The 16,500-nt window shown below is 39.8% G+C and overlaps 1 protein-coding gene across 1 annotated transcript in view; it reads right to left on the minus strand.

Moving 5' to 3' along the window:
• TENM3 (teneurin transmembrane protein 3) overlaps positions 1-16,500 on the minus strand; it is a 2,420,957-nt gene that overhangs the window by 1,461,012 nt on the left and 943,445 nt on the right. The gene's annotated exons all lie outside the window — the stretch shown is intronic.

Raw genomic sequence — 16,500 nt, forward strand, 5'->3', positions numbered from 1 at the left:
AGGTGGAATGTCAGTTTTACAGGTTGAGCACACCTTCACTTTTACTACATAATGCAAATTGTTATGTAAATTCAAATTGTTATGTTCACTTTATACATCCACAAGCAGCTACGAGCAGCTCCCATCCATCCATAGTCGCACTATTCTGGTCTTGTCAAACTTCTTAACTTTTGCCTCCAGATGGATGTGAAATGGTACTTTATCTGCATTTGCATTTTCCTGATTACACATGAGGATGAGCATCTTATATGCAAATATGGGTCACTCTTCATTTCTCTCTCATAGATCATCTGCTCATATTTATTATCTGTTTGTGTATGGGGTTGTCTTTCTCATTGATTTTTAGGAATGTCAATGTACTCTGGAAATTAATTTATTGTTGGCCAGATGGGTTGTTTTTGTCCCAGTGTATGGCTTACATTTTTTACTTTTTAAAAATATATTCTTGTCCTACGAAGGTATTTTATTTTAAGATAATAATATTTACCAACATTGTTTGTTATGGGTCTGTGTTATTTCTCCTTTTTTAAAGAAACTGTCAGTTAGCCAATGACAGAAAGACATTCTGCTATATTTTCAAAATGTTTTAAAATCTGATTTTTCATGTTCCTGTTTTTAATTCATCTAGAATATATTTTTGTCTCTAAGGAAAGGGGCTAGCTTTATTTTATTTTTCCGTATTTGTAACCATGGTGGTTACCATAGGCGTTCACCAATATTCTAGTTCTCTTATTTCTGGGCTCACGGGAGGAGCGGTCTCCTCCAGTCTCTTTGGAGATAGCTGTGCCCATGGGACTTGCTTTGGCCAATGGACTCTAAGCAGAAGAATGTGTATACACATTTAATGTAATGATATTGGATCAGAAAATAAGAAGGGAATTGGCCTTCCACCAGGGTTCCCTCTGAGCAAAATTATAAAGTGGGGGAAGCTTTTTGGCTGTGCTGTCATCCTTCTACCTCCCTCAGTCACTCTTTGCCTCCATGTTTTCAGGTCCCAAGGGAAGGCGTCATAGGACTTATACAGACAAGATTTTACCCTCTGGATTTATCTCGTCACCCACCACCCAAAAGCGAAGCAAACAAATCTATCCTAAGATCCACTCTCCAAAAAGCACCAAAGTTTCCCAGCCGTAACCATTGGATAAGAAGCTAACTAAGAAATGAACTGCTTCTTTTTTTTCCAATAGTGAATTAATGCAAATAGGATATTTATATTATGATGGAGTGTAATAGAGTAAAGAAGTTTTCAAAAATCCTGGGAAATACCTTCCCAGAGATTTCAACTTAAACAGACTTTGTTTTTTAAAAATATTCTGCCTCTTTCTATGTGACTTTTGACAAGTTGCCTAGTCACCCTACATCTCAGTGCCCTCATCTGTACAATGAAAATAATGATGCTAGAGTGACGGTGTTGATATGGGAATTAAAAGCAATGATGTATGTACTGAATGCCTAGTACACTGCCTGGTTCATAGTAAACACTAATGAATGAGACCATTATTTTTATTATTATTCTTATTATTACCCTTTGTAATAGTGACGATGGCATGCTTTGATGTTAGTAGAAGACGTATCTTAGGATGGAGTACCGTCTTGTGATCCCTAATATCACAAGAGACAGGCAGCCTCCTACTTTGCCCATTAAGAATAATTGCTCATTTGAGCTTTAGCTTTTTTGAGCCTTCAGGAGTAATATAGGGACTTCAGGAATTGCTTATTTATTGAAGTAATTGTTGCAAATTAACCTGGCAAGAATATTTTATTTATAAAGAAATACGCAAATTTGGAAACAAGTAATATTTTCACTTTCTTTGCCACCTTCATCTTCATTGTTAGCTAATTCAAAAAGAAACTGTTAGCTTTCTAGAAACGTAAGAGCACATTCTACCATTCTACCATGGAACGAAAGTTTCTATTCATAGATCCATTTCATATCTTCCAACAGAAAAGGTTAACCCAGTTGGAGTTTTACATGGTGGGAGGTGGGGCCTGAAAGTGTTAGTGAGAATACTAAAGATTTTAGATTCAGATTTTTATGACCTCTAAAAGGCATTTTTAACTTTCTCTTAAGTTTTTGGAAATCTTCCCACTTCAAAATAAATCAAAGAAATTTTCCTCGCTTATGTGATTTCTTGTAGAATGAAAGACACTATATACAAACATTTCCTTTTTAATTTCATAGGTTCAGAGCAGTCAGATTATTTTTAAAGCTTATAAGTTCCTAAAAAGTGAGCAAGATGTATTTATTAGAAATTGAAATGAGGACAGTTGAAATACATGTCAATAAATGATGAAAGAACTTTCTAGCGATTAAATTAAAAGACTAAAGGATTAAACTCACCCTACGAACCAGTTAATGGTATTGATTGTACAGGTCTCATTCCATGAATTATTAATTCATTTTCAAATAAGGAAAGCGTGAGACTTAATTAATTTTTACAAAATGTTTGATGACATTATTATTAGAGGAAGTGTGGATCAATATTATTATCACTTTAATTATTCGATGTGATTACAGCTTTCCTTCCTTAAGTCTACTTAGTTTAGACATAATTTTTAAAATGACTTTTAGAGTAAGTTTTTATGTGTTGGTCTGTGTTCAACAAGAAATAAGCATGAGTCCTGAAAATCACCAATATTTCCATATGAATTCTAAGCAAAATTAATTTCACCCTCAAATATGCCAGCCTGAACTTGATTTGCAAGTATGTTCGTGCTAATGCTTCTCCTGTAAAAGTTTGTCAGCTGACTGATATAATAAACCTAGGAGTAATATTTTCTTCTGCTATCTCATTTTTAGGTTTACACAGTGCTTTCTCAGGCATTACTGTATTTAATCTTGGCAACATCTTTTGAGGTAGGAAGGAAGATAGGGGACTCTCACCTTATGAATGAAAAACTGACGTTCAGCGAATTATCCTAAGATCCAGAGCTGATTAAGTGGTGTCAGGATGAGAACTCATCTTCCCTTATTCCTTGCTCAGTATTTATGTCACTGCATGCATTTCATGCTTCTTCAAGAAGCTTTACCTGGGAGCTCGTGTTACTGTGCATGTTGCTACGACAATTTAACGCAAGTGTATGTAAATGTGTGTGTGTGTATGGGGGTGTGTGTGTGTGTGTGTGTATGTGTTCCCATCACCTGTGAGAACTGTGACCAAAAAGGAGTATCAGATTAAATATTTGTAGCATGATTTTGCATGTTTTAAGGCATTTTGTAGTAATTCATTAAGACTTCAATTTGTAGTCATCAGCAAACACAAGAAAACTAATAGGATGAATTGTAAATCTAGAAGGACGTTGGGGTTAAAAATTACATGTTACTTCTGGTTCTTACTTGAGTATGCTCTATTGTTAGATTGAAATATACACTGGAAAGAGGTTAGCATCTGAGTCTTTCTATCCTATAGTCTCAAGTTTATACTTTGGGACAGACAGAAATTAACCTTTATTTTTCAACAGGGTAAAAATGAATCCAAGAATCTTCACATTGAGCCAAAGTCCCTTTGAGTTAATAATTATTATTTGTTTTTACACCAGAACAAGAGTAAACAAAAAATTTCTAAATTTGAACTATCAGAGAAGCTTAATATAGCGCCAAATCATCCCTGGCGGCGAGATTCCAGGTGGTAGGGGAGTAGAGTTTGCAGAAAAAGCTGGAAAAAGCGGTTACCCTAAAAGTAACCACAGTTAATACTAACAGCATGACAATGACATTGCTTTCACTAAAAATGCTAATAATCTCAAAAGTTTACATTGCTAGCTATACAATGTGGTCTGTCTTAAGTATAATCTCCACTTATGTTGGAATCATTTTAATCATAAACATTAATTCCACTGCTTCTTATTTTCTTTCATTTATGTTAAATGATTAGAAATACAAATTATATTCAGTACCTAAAGTGCTATTGCTGCAAAGGTTATATTTATAAGATTCACTTAAATTATGAAAATAGTCTTCACATAATATTAGCTTCTTTCTCTAAAACATAATCAGCATTGAGTTTTCCTCCTTATTATCTCAATGAGTCAACTTGACAACTGGGTAATTCGTTAACAACATAATTGCACCTTTAAAAATTTTGACCAGGGGCCAGCCTGGTGGCATAGTGGTGAAGTTCATGTGCTCTGCTTTGGCAGCCCAGGTTTCTCGGGTTCGGATCCCAGGCACAGGCCTACACACTGCTCATCAAGCCACCCTGTGGCAGCATCCTACATACAAAATAGAGAAAGATTGGCACAGAGGTTAGCTCAGCACCAATCTTCCTCAAACAAAAAGAGGAGATTGGCAACAGACGTTAGATCAGGCCCAATCTTTCTCACGAAAAAAAAAAAATTTTTGACCATATCTGAAATCAGGAAATGATGCTTTTAATACATGATTTTTGAAACTGGCCCCTTCAGAGATTATGTTAATACGGGAAGTGAGACAGATGTACCTGTCACTGAAACTGTAGAGGGAAGAATATATCATTGCTATGATATTAGGATTTATAAGAAATATATGTATTTGGTCATTCAGATGACTCAAATATATTTCTCAGATATATTTAGTTTTCATCCACAGTTCCTGGCTCACAGCTTTCAACACTCTTGGAATTAATATTTGCTCTCTTGTCCTCAGTTCCTGACAAGCTTCAGGGCCATATCCCACCCAAGGGTGGGGCTGGTTGCCAAGGGAATCAGCCATGTGATCAGAGGACTGGAACTTTTTACTCTCTGATTTCTGGGGAGAGTTGGGGTGCCTAAGGTTGAATCAATTGCCAATAGCCAATGACTTAGCCGTCATGACTGTGTAATGAAGGATCCATAAAAACCCAAAAGGACAGCTCATGGATCCTTCTTCTTCACAAGCTTCCACACTGGGGAACCAGAATGATTCCACGTGCCACCCTCCCAGGCCCCAAGCTCCACAAGGACAGGAGCTCCTTTGTTTGGGACCTCACCCTACGTACTTTTCATGTGGGTGTTGACTCCTATCCTTTAATATCCTTGTAATAAATCAGTAATCTAGCAGGTAAACAGGTTTTCTTGAGTTCTGTGAGCTGTTCTGGCAAATTAATCAAACCCGATGAGGGGGTCATTGGAAACTCTGATTTATAGCCAGTTGGTCAGAAGCACAGGTAACAACCTGGGCTTGCGACTGGCATCTGGAACGGAGGGCGGTCTTGTGGGACTGAGCCCTCTGCCTGTGGAATTTGATTTTATCTCTGGGTAGATAGTGTCAGAATTGAGTTGAATTCTCAGACACCCTGCTGGTGGCCAAGAACTGCTTGCTCATGTGGGAAAGCCTCCACACACACACCTTGGAATTGGGTCCAGGAATCCTTTTGCAATTGCACTGATGAAAATGTAATAGCTTAAGAACTATGTTAGAGATTTCCAGTTTACAGATATATCTCTTAAAGTTTATTTAAACGAAATATCGTAAAATCTCCTTTGTTCCTAGTCATCAAACAATGCCGGTTAAATTTCAAAGAACTGAAAACAAACTAAATACATTAAGTGCAAAAAAGAACAATCTTGACCAGTGTAAGTAATAACCTTTATGGTTCTTATCCTGTGAAACCTTAGGGATTTGATGTTTTAGGGATAATAATAATAATAATGTTTTCATGAGTGATGTTGATTCAGCAATTTGGTTAGTATATGGGCTCATGGAAAAGGCTACATACTCAGACAGTGGCTGACCCCCATCCATTCACGTGGGGAGATATAATGATTTTCCTTATCATGCTTTTCTCCCTCCTATGGTACAAATGTTTGTCATCTTATTACCATTGACATTTGCTCTTCATAAAGTGGTAATTATAACCCCAACCAGAGACTTGTTTAAAATATTTTTAGTGTAGTTTTTCCAAGGTCAAGTTGTTGTGATAAGTGGGTATGAAATGTTGGATCAATTTGAACACCATAGAGAGGGCTACTGCATTCAGAGGTAACATTAATTCGGATCCCACTCAAGCTAGTTCCTCACAGCGACACAAGAACAATCCTGAAAACACATCTCTAGGTTTTGTTTTTTAATGAATCGAGGAGCTTCATACTTGCTAAGAAACGTGCTGTTCAAGCAGAAAGCCAGTGAGACAGAAGACCTAACAGAGAGAATCCGACTGGTAGCCCGGATAAGAGCAAGGGGAAATGGAATTAATGGAGGTTTTTGAACCAGAGGTTCAAGAAGGTCTTATCAAAAAGGACAAGCAATGACGAGATTCAAGGAGGCGGAAAGGCATCATCAGGGGAGTGAGAGAGGAAAATCATCCTGGAGTGAGATGATGGAAGGGGAAGCCAGGGAGCAGACATGATTGGTAGCCAACTGCCATTCAGTAACTCTTATAAGGAAGAACTCACTAAAGTGGAAGGAACACAGGCTGTGCAGGCAGACTCGGCAGTTTCATGACTTCTGTTTATCTGAAGAGTAGTTCCAAAGTCCTTCTGGATGAATGCAAATTTTATCACGACCTTTGGCAGTAAATGTAACCCACAGAGTAAACGCGTTACAAGCCCATTAACAGAATATTTCAAAGGAACAGCTGTACCAGCTTTGGAACTATGAAAAAAAGATCATAGAAATATATTTTTCCTTTAGTGTTCCTGGGAAAATAATTTTAATAAAATATATTCTAAGAAACTTCTGACTAAAGGGGAAAGAAAACAAAACAAAGTACATGTCTGTGGTTACATAAAGGCCAATTCAACTTGTAATTTTTGGAGGGAGATTCAGAATAGTACAGTACAGAGATTCATCACAAGGGCCACCCTGTAGTTATTCCAATCTTTTTTTGTTTTTTTTGAGGAAGATTAGCCCTGAGCTAACTACTGCCAATCCTCCCCTTTTTGATGAGGAAGACTGGCTCTGAGCTAACATCCGTGCCATCTTCCTCTACTTTATATGTGGGACGCCAGCCATAGCATGGCTTGACAAGCGGTGCCATGTCCACACCTGGGATCTGAACCAGCGAACCGCCAGCCACCAAAGTGGAACGTGCGAACTTAACCACTGCGCAACCGGGCCGGCCCCAGTTAGTCTAATCTTGGCTTCATCAATTTCCAGTTGTGTGATGTTAAGCCAGTTAAACCACTCGCTGTTTCTGTTGCTCAAATGTAAAACGAGGATAATAATATGCATCATTTAGTCATTACAAGAATCAAATAAGTTAATATCAATAAAGAACTTGGAACTACGCTCCGCTCTTCATAACACTTAGTATCTATTAGTCATTAATAAATTTACAGTCCAAACCATGTGATTCATCATCAATTCTGTTTCCTATCAGCACCAATAATGAACAAATTTAGTGTGTGTGTATAAATACATATTTACACACATACACACAACAAAATGTATAATGATTACTCACAAAACTCTCATTCTGACTATTATTCTGAAAATGCCATTGCTTTGAGTGGGATTTCTACGTCTACTTTCATGTCATGATTGCATGTACTATCCTTTTCTTTTGATTACTCAAATACTAAAAATCCCTGGCTCAAGTCATTCATTACCAGCTTTCAGAGCAATATTAAAGGCCACAGCCCTAGTTGCTAAGCAAGTTCTCGGTAGGAGAGGAGTAAATTTAAGTAGCACAATATGGACAGGGCAGATAAAAGGGAGAACATGGCCGCAGGCCATCTTAACTCACTTTTTCCTTTGAATTAAACCCTTGAGTCAGAATGTAGAAGATGGAATGGTTGGGAAACTCTTAGCTATAATGTCAACCAGTTAAAAGGCCCACATATAGAAATCGTGCATGAAAATGTAGATATCTTTATGGGTGCTACCCCAAACTGGTGACTAGAATTCTGATTAAGGTTATCTCACTGACTGAGGTGGTATTTGATAAAATCCAGGTGTTTTTGCTGGGTAGTATCTATTATATTGTGAGCATCACTACCTTTCCCAGTCACTTTATACAGCTGTTCAGTTGAATTGGCAGTACCGTGTTGGTTAATTTTTTGGATCTCCTATAATATCTGACATTGGTGTTGGATGCACAGTAGGGGTTTAATACCCTGCTGACACTAAATCATGCTATTGTCAGGATCTCAAGGTAAACAGCCACTCCAGGGATCTTGGTTAATTTTTAATTACTTGGTGGACTTTGTCCCACGTAAGTAAGACACAATAAAATAAGATGAGGAAACTTGATATGAATTATAAGGGATCTTATAAATCTCAAATGGAGAAATGAAGCATATTAGTAGGATCTGGAAGAGGGCCCCAGGGAGAGCGTGGAAAAGAAAACAAAACTTTAGAATAAGAGACAAAGGAACTCATAGAAATTACATATTGTAACGTCAGCCAGACCACTTGGCGGTTCTGCAGAGTGTATCCATTAAAAGCAGTGCTAACAACAAAAAACTGAACACGCTTGGGGCCAGCCCGGTGGCACAGTGGTGAAGTTTGCACGTTCTGCTTTGGCGGCCCGAGGTTTGCCGGTTCAGATCCCGGGTGTGGACCTACGCACTGCTTGGCAAGCCATGCTGTAGCAGGCGTCCTACATATAAAGCAGAGGAAGATCGACATGGATGTTAGCTCAGGGCTAGTCTTCCTCCACAAAAAGAGGAGGATTGGCACGAGAGGTTAGCTCAGAGCTAATCTTCCTCCAAAAAAAAAAATTAAAAGAAAAAAACTGAACACACCTACTTTGTCAAGACATATGGAAATAGAATAAGGACTGCCAGTGCACATCAGAAAGAAGAACATGTGGAATGTTCTATAGAATTCCAGAGGTCAACAAAGCATTTAACTAAGCAATTGAGAGGGCTCTCAGTAGCCACATCCTTCTATCTACCTCTCCTCCTGTGTGCTGGCTCACATTTATCACAAATGATGGAGTGGTGCCTTCTCTGATAGGACTGTTGCCTCACAGAACTGAGTGTGGATGGCAGCTGTGGCCGTGAGGGCACCAGTCTCATTCTGTCACAGATCATCTTTATAAGCCAGGCATGTCAGTGCTATAAACTGATGAGGTAAGTAGTGATTAAGGCTAAGTGAATCTTGTTAATTCAGCAACACTTTAAAATAATTGAACATGAATAAAATGGCAAATTATAATCAAAGTCCTTCGGGAATACATTTGCAAGCTACATAACGCAACATTAGTTCATCATGACTAATACTATTATAATTAATATTAAATGATAAAATAATGACTGGCTTCTTATTCTGTGCTTGAATTTTCATACTCTCGAAGAGATGCCCTGGCATCTGACATTGGAGTGAGGGGTGGGGACAGAGAAGATGGAGAATGAAAGCAATCATTTTGTATTGCAATTTTTTTTAAACTCAGCATTTTCCTTTTGAATTGCTTTGTTGGCTTATTCTGTATCTGAACCAGGACATTTTCCATTATGCTATGGTGTTCAAAAAGAACAGAGACAATGGTAATAGTCTCCTGAAGTAAATTCTAAGGTTTTAAAGCCCAAAGTGTACAGGAGGCAATAACACGTTAGCTTTAAGAGCTTCCAAGATGTAAGTAGTGACCTTTGTGTTTCCAGTAATGCCTGATAATTGAATGTAGACACTCCATATTGGAAAATAAGGTACTTGTAAGGCAAGGATCATATTCAACCAGCCCTTGTAATTGAGGGGCACAGTTTATCTGAGATTGTGAGCCCTGCCTCAAAGAACCTCAATAATCATAAGCAGTAGGGGATTAGCACTTTCCATAGCGAGGGCAGTGCAATTCCTACAGCAGGTCACTCAGAAGAGAAATAAAGAGAGGAACGGAAGCAGAGGGTGTTCCTACGACATTACCTCTGGGAAAATGGATGGCGACACCACAGTCCTCAACATGGAGTGAAAACCTCTGGTGGTATTTTTAGTGTACTTTGGAGACTGATTATAATCTAGCAAATAGCTGGTGGGAGAGGGAAGTGGAGAAGCACGCACTAAGAAGCTAAATTTAGAAAATAAATGCAAAAGTCAAGCCGAGCAGAGATGGTGACTTGGGTGACAGCAAGGAAGTGAGAAACCTGCTTGGTACTTCTTGTTGGAAGGGACTGATGCTTTTTGGCGACACAACAGTGAAGATGGCTTTAAGTTCTTCAAAGTAGAAACCGACAGTCCACAATGATTTGTTTGTTTAACGACTGATTTACCACTTCCCTGCCCGTCATCGATTACCATGACAAGTTTAGGTCATGAGAAGTGAGCCCTCAGTTCAAATACAGGTCGCTGTCCTTTAGTGAACCACAGCCATGGATCTAACCCATTCAGCGATTTTAAACCTCAACATATTAACAGGAGTTTGTCACGTGGCACCCATTCCATCCACATCCTTTCTGCTGAACACACTTGATACTTTTCCTTTACTCTGGTGTGTCATACGGTTCAGTTTTCATTTACACAGAATGGCTGCTGTTCCATGCGGGGGTCCACTCTAAAACCACTGAAGAAAAAGTGCAATCTCTATTTTCCAATTTCATAAAATCATCAACAGAAGCATGCCATTTGCAAGTCCCATTAACCTGGCGTCTGAAAAAAGAAAAATGAAGATAGAGAATGAAATGTTGTGGTAGATTTTACAGGAGTCTAAATTTTATCTTTTGACTAGACTGGGTGAGATGCTTTATAAATGACGATGTGAACTTTAGCTCATACCTTCTTTTCTTGAGTGCTCTCTTCTGCTCTGGAGGTAATCACTATGACCCCAGATCATTCCTCCAGATTCTTTTGATTGTCTAAACTCCAGTGTCTTTACTAGTTTTTATAGGATCTTTGACCTCCTCGGCAGTGTCCTTAGTTAATTGGACCATAGTTTTGTGCTGTTAGCTTGACACCATAGGCGGTTGTGCTTTTAAGAAACACAATGTCATGCTCCTTTTAGGTACACTTACGAATTCATATTCTGCCTTAGCAAAACCTCAGGAGAAGCCCGTCTAACCAAGACTACACACAGAATGGCAAGCTAAGGAGAGTAAGGAACTTTCCATGGTCATAGATGAAAGAGTACGACCCTTCATAAAAGCTCAATTGAAATAAAATAAACTGCCACACACACAGAGCCTTGAAAATCATATCTTTATATTAAATTTCAAAGGCAGATAATGAGAAATAAAGACTTACAATCTCTAGCAAGTTACAATGTTTCAGCATATTGGGAAATATTCCAAAGCCTAGGTGTGTGTTTTTTGTTTTTACGTTTGTGGAAGATTAGCCCTGAACTAACCTCTGCCTCCCATCCTCCCCTTTTTGCTGAGGAAGTCTGACCCTGAGCTAACATCCATGCCCATCTGCTTCTACTTTATATGTGGGACTCCTGCTCCTAGTCATGGCTTGACTAGCGGTGCATAGGTCCACACCTCGGACACAAACTGGCGAACCCTGGGCCACCAAAGTGGAATGTGCAAACTTAATCACTGTGCCACGGGGCCACCACCCCGAGTGTATTTTTAAAATAATTTCATTAAATAATTACTAAATTAAAATTCCCTTATAGAGTAATACAAAATGAGTAGATATTATTCAGATAAAATATTAAAACGTTTAAAGGAGAGAGGTATGAAAATGTTCCAACAAAAATCAGACCAGTTTAAGGACCAGCCTGTGGCTGAGTGGTTAGGTTCACACACTCCACTTTGGCGGCCCAGTTTCGCTGGTTTGGATCCTGGGCGCGGACATGGCACCACTCATCAGGCCACACTGAGGCAGCGTCCCACACAGCACAACCAGAGGCACTCACAACTAGAATACACAACTATGTACTGGGGAGCTTTGGCAAGAAAAATAAAAAAGATTGGCAGCAGTTGTTAGCTCAGGTACCAATCTTAAAAAACAATGAGACAGGTTTATATTTTAGTAATTATCTACAAATGAATAATCACATTCGATATTGCCTACAATGGACCAAAACCCCACCTGTGATGTCCAGAAACCAAGAGCCCCAGCCCTGGGTACGGGTGTAGGTACTGGTCCCAAAATGTGGAGCTTAGTGTAAATCAAGTCTCCCGTCTAGAATGCTTAGATATCCAACTATAAAACCAAGCTCTTTCTATGTAACACACTCACACCAAAACAATCTCTTCTACGCAATTTTCTTTATACTCCAACTTATTCCTTCTCCCCCTACTAGGAAGATAATCCTGCCTGCCTTCTTTTCTTCTTTCCTTTCTTCTTTCCTTCCTCCCTTCCTTTGAAGTGTACAGAACTGAACAACATGGTGGGTGTAGAAAGGCCCTGAGACCAGCTACTCCATCACTGTTGCTGTACAGATGAGAAGTGGAGGCCAAATAAGATGAGCAGCTTGCTCGGGATTCCACAGGCAATAAGATTTAGAATCCAAATGTGTATTCTCTGCCTTCTGGCACATTGTGTTTTCTTTTTTTTTTTAAAGATTTTATTTTTTCCTTTTTCTCCCCAAAGCCCCCTGGTACATAGTTGTGTATTCTTCGTTGTGGGTTCTTCTAGTTGTGGTATGTGGGACGCTGCCTCAGCGTGGTCTGACGAGCAGTGCCATGTCCGCGCCCAGGATTTGAACTAACGAAACACTGGGCCGCCTGCAGCGGAGCTCGCGAACTTAACCATTCAGCCACGGGGCCAGCCCCATGGCACATTGAGTTTTCTTTTATACCACACTAGCTGATAGGCTTAATTCCTCACAGGTTTTCTTGTGTTTATTACTAGAAGAAATTCTCCAAGTCACATTTTGTGCTGTTAGTTATTTGAGCATTTTCCTCAAAGGTGTCCTTTTCATGTATACTCCAGAACAATAGTCCCAACCACATAGCTTTGGAGGAAACTCTGTCACAGGAGGGTGTCTGTGGCAAGGTTGGTGGCCAGATTTTGCTTTCAATTATCCATCTAATCATTCTTTCACTAAATATTTATTGAGCACCTACTGTGTACCAGGCACTGTTCTAAATATCAGGTTTACAGCGATGCACAGAAACCATCATCATAGATCATACATGAAGGAAGGAGAGAAAGAAGGAAGGGAAGAAGGAAGGGAAGGAGGGAGGGAGGAAGGGACGGAGGGAGAGAGGAGAGAGGAAGGAAGGAAAGTGGAAGGAAGGAAGAGTGGGTGGAAGGAAGGGTGGAAAGGTGCATGGAAGGAAGTGTGGTAACTTGAGAACTCAAGGGAGAAAAACAAAGCCAGGCAGAGGATCAGGAAACATAGGGAGTAGGGTTACCATGTTATACAGGTGCTCAGAGAAGGCCTCAGTGATAGGAACTATCTGAAGAGATGACTGAAGAAAGAGAGTGAGTCATGCCAAGATCTGGGGAAAGGATCCTGTAGGCAAAAGGGAACAAAAACCCTGAGTCTGGGATGAGCTTCACATGTTCTAGGAATGTTTTAGGATTCCAGTATGGTAGGAGCCAAGAGAATGAGAGGAAAGATTGTAAAGAATTTGGTGAGAAATATGTGTTGGAGAGAGGATGTATGTGGACACAGGTAGATATTCTAGCAGCTTATACATTATGGTAAAGACTTTAGTTCTCTCTGATTATTGTGGACTAGATCTAGAAATGCAAAAGAAGAAGCAAAAAGTCTAATTAAAAGGCTACTGTAATCCAATAAAAGTTGATGGTAGCTTGGACAAGGGAGGGAGAGGAAAATGTTCGGAAGAGGTAGGATACTGAATCCATTTTGAAGGTAGAGCCAACAGGATTGGCCGGTGGTGTGGATTTGGAATGTGAATGAGAAGAGTCAAAGAGCTGCCCATAGCCTTCCAACTGGATATGTCAAGTAGGCCATTGGATACGTGACTGTGGGGTTCAGGGGAGAGTTGTAGGCTGTAGGTAAAAAGTTGGGAGTCATCAAGTTTACATGTAATTTAAAGCCAGGAGACTGGATACCATCACCAAGAAAGACTCAACAGAAAGAAGACATGCAAGGGTTAAGCTCTGGGACACACCACAGTACAGACATCAGGTAGATGAAGAAGAAACAGCAAAGTAAATGGAGTAGGAGGGGCTACGAGGTAGGAGGAAAACCATGAATGAGTGGTGGTCAGGGTACCAAGTGGAAAACATGAAGAGAAGGAGGAATTGGCTGACTGTGTCAAATGTCGCTGATGGAGTAACATGGGAACTGTGGATTGCACAGTCAGTTTTGCAAAGGGTGTTAATGATCCTGTCCAGAGGGGTTTGGTGAAGCGGTGCAAGCAAAATCTGGTGTTTAGTATATTCAACAGAAAAGGGCAGTTTAGGAATTGGAGACACAGATGGGATAAATTATCTCTGATACATCGTGCTAGGGTGGTTGAGCAAGGCTTCTGTGAGGAGGTGAGACTAAATTAGTCCCTAAACTGAATAAAACCTTGACAGGTAGATATCGTGTGAGGAGCAGGGCTTTGGAAAACCGAACTGCTTCAGAAATAAGTTTACTGGCAGAAGTGTAAAACATGCTAGAATGATGACACCTAGGTTAAGACAGAGATAACAGAGATAAAGAAAGTCGGGACCAAGGCAGTGGCAACTGAAAGAAATAATGGAAAGCAAGGATGGGGCCAAGTATTTTAGAGGTTTGTTTGACAGGATTTGTTAACTTCCTGGATGTGTACCGTATGAGATGAGGAGGACATTTTCAGCCTATGTTTGGCATTTTTGATGACGTCATTACTGATGCAACAAATAGGACCTGCTAAATAATGAATTTTGGGTCAGACCTAGATTTCCGCTCAGCCTGTGCTGCAAACAAGTGTGTCATACATTCATCCTCTCTTCTCTCTCTGGATTTTGTTCTTACTCTTAATTTCAGTTTTATTACATCAGTTTCTCTTCATGGTATGAGTTAGAGTCTGAAATTCATTTAGCTGCAGTCTTCCACAATCTCAGTTACAATGATAAAGATTTCAGACTTAGCCTATTGAACACAAGGTATCATCAAGAAACCAACAAACAAATGTTCAAAGGGCAGATAGGAAAGGGCCTAAGGAGAACTTCTGAGAAGCCAAAACTTAAAGGATTAAGGATCAAGTAGCTAGAGAATAGAAGGATCTAATTTAGCTCCTGGCTATAGAGGAGAAGCTAGTCAGAGTGTAGCATTCCAGAGCTAGAACGGGGTTTATGCCTGGCAACAATAAAGAGCCTGTGAGCCTCCAGTGGCACTGGGCCACGCTTCTCTTCCAAGGTTTGCTGTCTGTGCCAGTGTACACAGAGTCACCCGGCTCCCCCTCGAGAAGCAGAGCCTTGGTTGCTCTGCACATACTTCTGTGAAAGCAGAAGCTCATACATGTTTGAGAGAGGATTAGGCTGAAGTGTTTATAAAAGAAGAAAAAGTTTTCTCACCAAACTTGGAGGTCCAGGGGCCTCCTCCCTTACTGATTTTTCAATCTGTTTGAATCCACATCAGGTCTTTCTGCTAACTCTAGTGGGGAACACGACCTTGGAGGCATGGTGCCCGAAACATAGTAGGTGACCAAGAAATATTTGCAGTCCACTGGCCAGATTGCTGAGAAGAGATGGATACTGAGATTAGAGAAATTTGCTAATTCCCCACATCTTTTTTGTAGGAGGCTGGAAATAAACAAACAAAGAATCAAAAGCAAATAGATATTGACAGCTCCCTACTTCTATATGTAATGCTTTCTAGAAAATATATGTGAAAGGCAAAAAAGATAAATAGATTCATAGATTCTAAAAGGTTCTTCTTCAGTCAAGTTAAATACACACACACATTTATTCCCAAACTTGAGCTTACCTTTAGATATAATTTCAATATCCACCTGGTATTTTGTGTATCCTTTCTAATGCTGTTCTTCTGACCATCATTCGCATGGTTGCCCACGTGAAGTTAAACGAGAGGCTGCATCTAAGCATTTGTCCCCTTTTGCACACCTAAACATTTCCTTCTTTGTTTCTATCACCTTGTGTTTATAAAAATAGCTGTTCCTATTGCTAGTATCTACCTTTTCTTTCAGCTTTCCATTCCTACTTTTAAATAAGGACAACAGCAACTCAATAGTCAAGTTACACACAGGAAGGGCTTCACAGATGAGTATGAGTGTGCTGGTGAAATGGCACTGGTGGCCAGCAGGAGCCAGCCAGAGAGACTGGAAATGACTGTTCATGAACAAAATTCCAAACACGTATAAGAAATGCAGCTTAGGGGAGGAAGTCTAATGTGTGCAATACACACACACATAAGTAAAATCCCATTTATTCTCTTCACTAATCTTGTGCTGATGTATTATAATTTCCACTTTTCAAATGAGAAAACTGAGGTTCAAAGGCATTAGTAAGCTGCCCAAGGTCACAGAGACTATGAGGAGTGACTCTAGGAGAGAGGTCCCTGTCAGAGGTACTGCCAATTGCAGGGTATTTGGGGTGATCTATAACGTAACCTGAAAGCAATAGGAGTTTGCTACAGGAGTTCTTGTCTTCAGGCACTTTTATCCTTGGGATTTTGTCATGCTGTAGCAATTTCCTGGCAGGGAAGAACAATTAGGTCCCCGTGAAATACCCTGGCATCTGTCCATCCCCCATGAATGGAGCATGACATAACCCCCTCCACAGCCATCACCGAAGACATAGTGGGTTTAAGGCTAATACGT

The sequence above is a fragment of the Equus przewalskii genome, chromosome 28, assembly GCF_037783145.1.
Source record: "Equus przewalskii isolate Varuska chromosome 28, EquPr2, whole genome shotgun sequence".
NCBI classification, from domain to species: domain Eukaryota; kingdom Metazoa; phylum Chordata; class Mammalia; order Perissodactyla; family Equidae; genus Equus; species Equus przewalskii.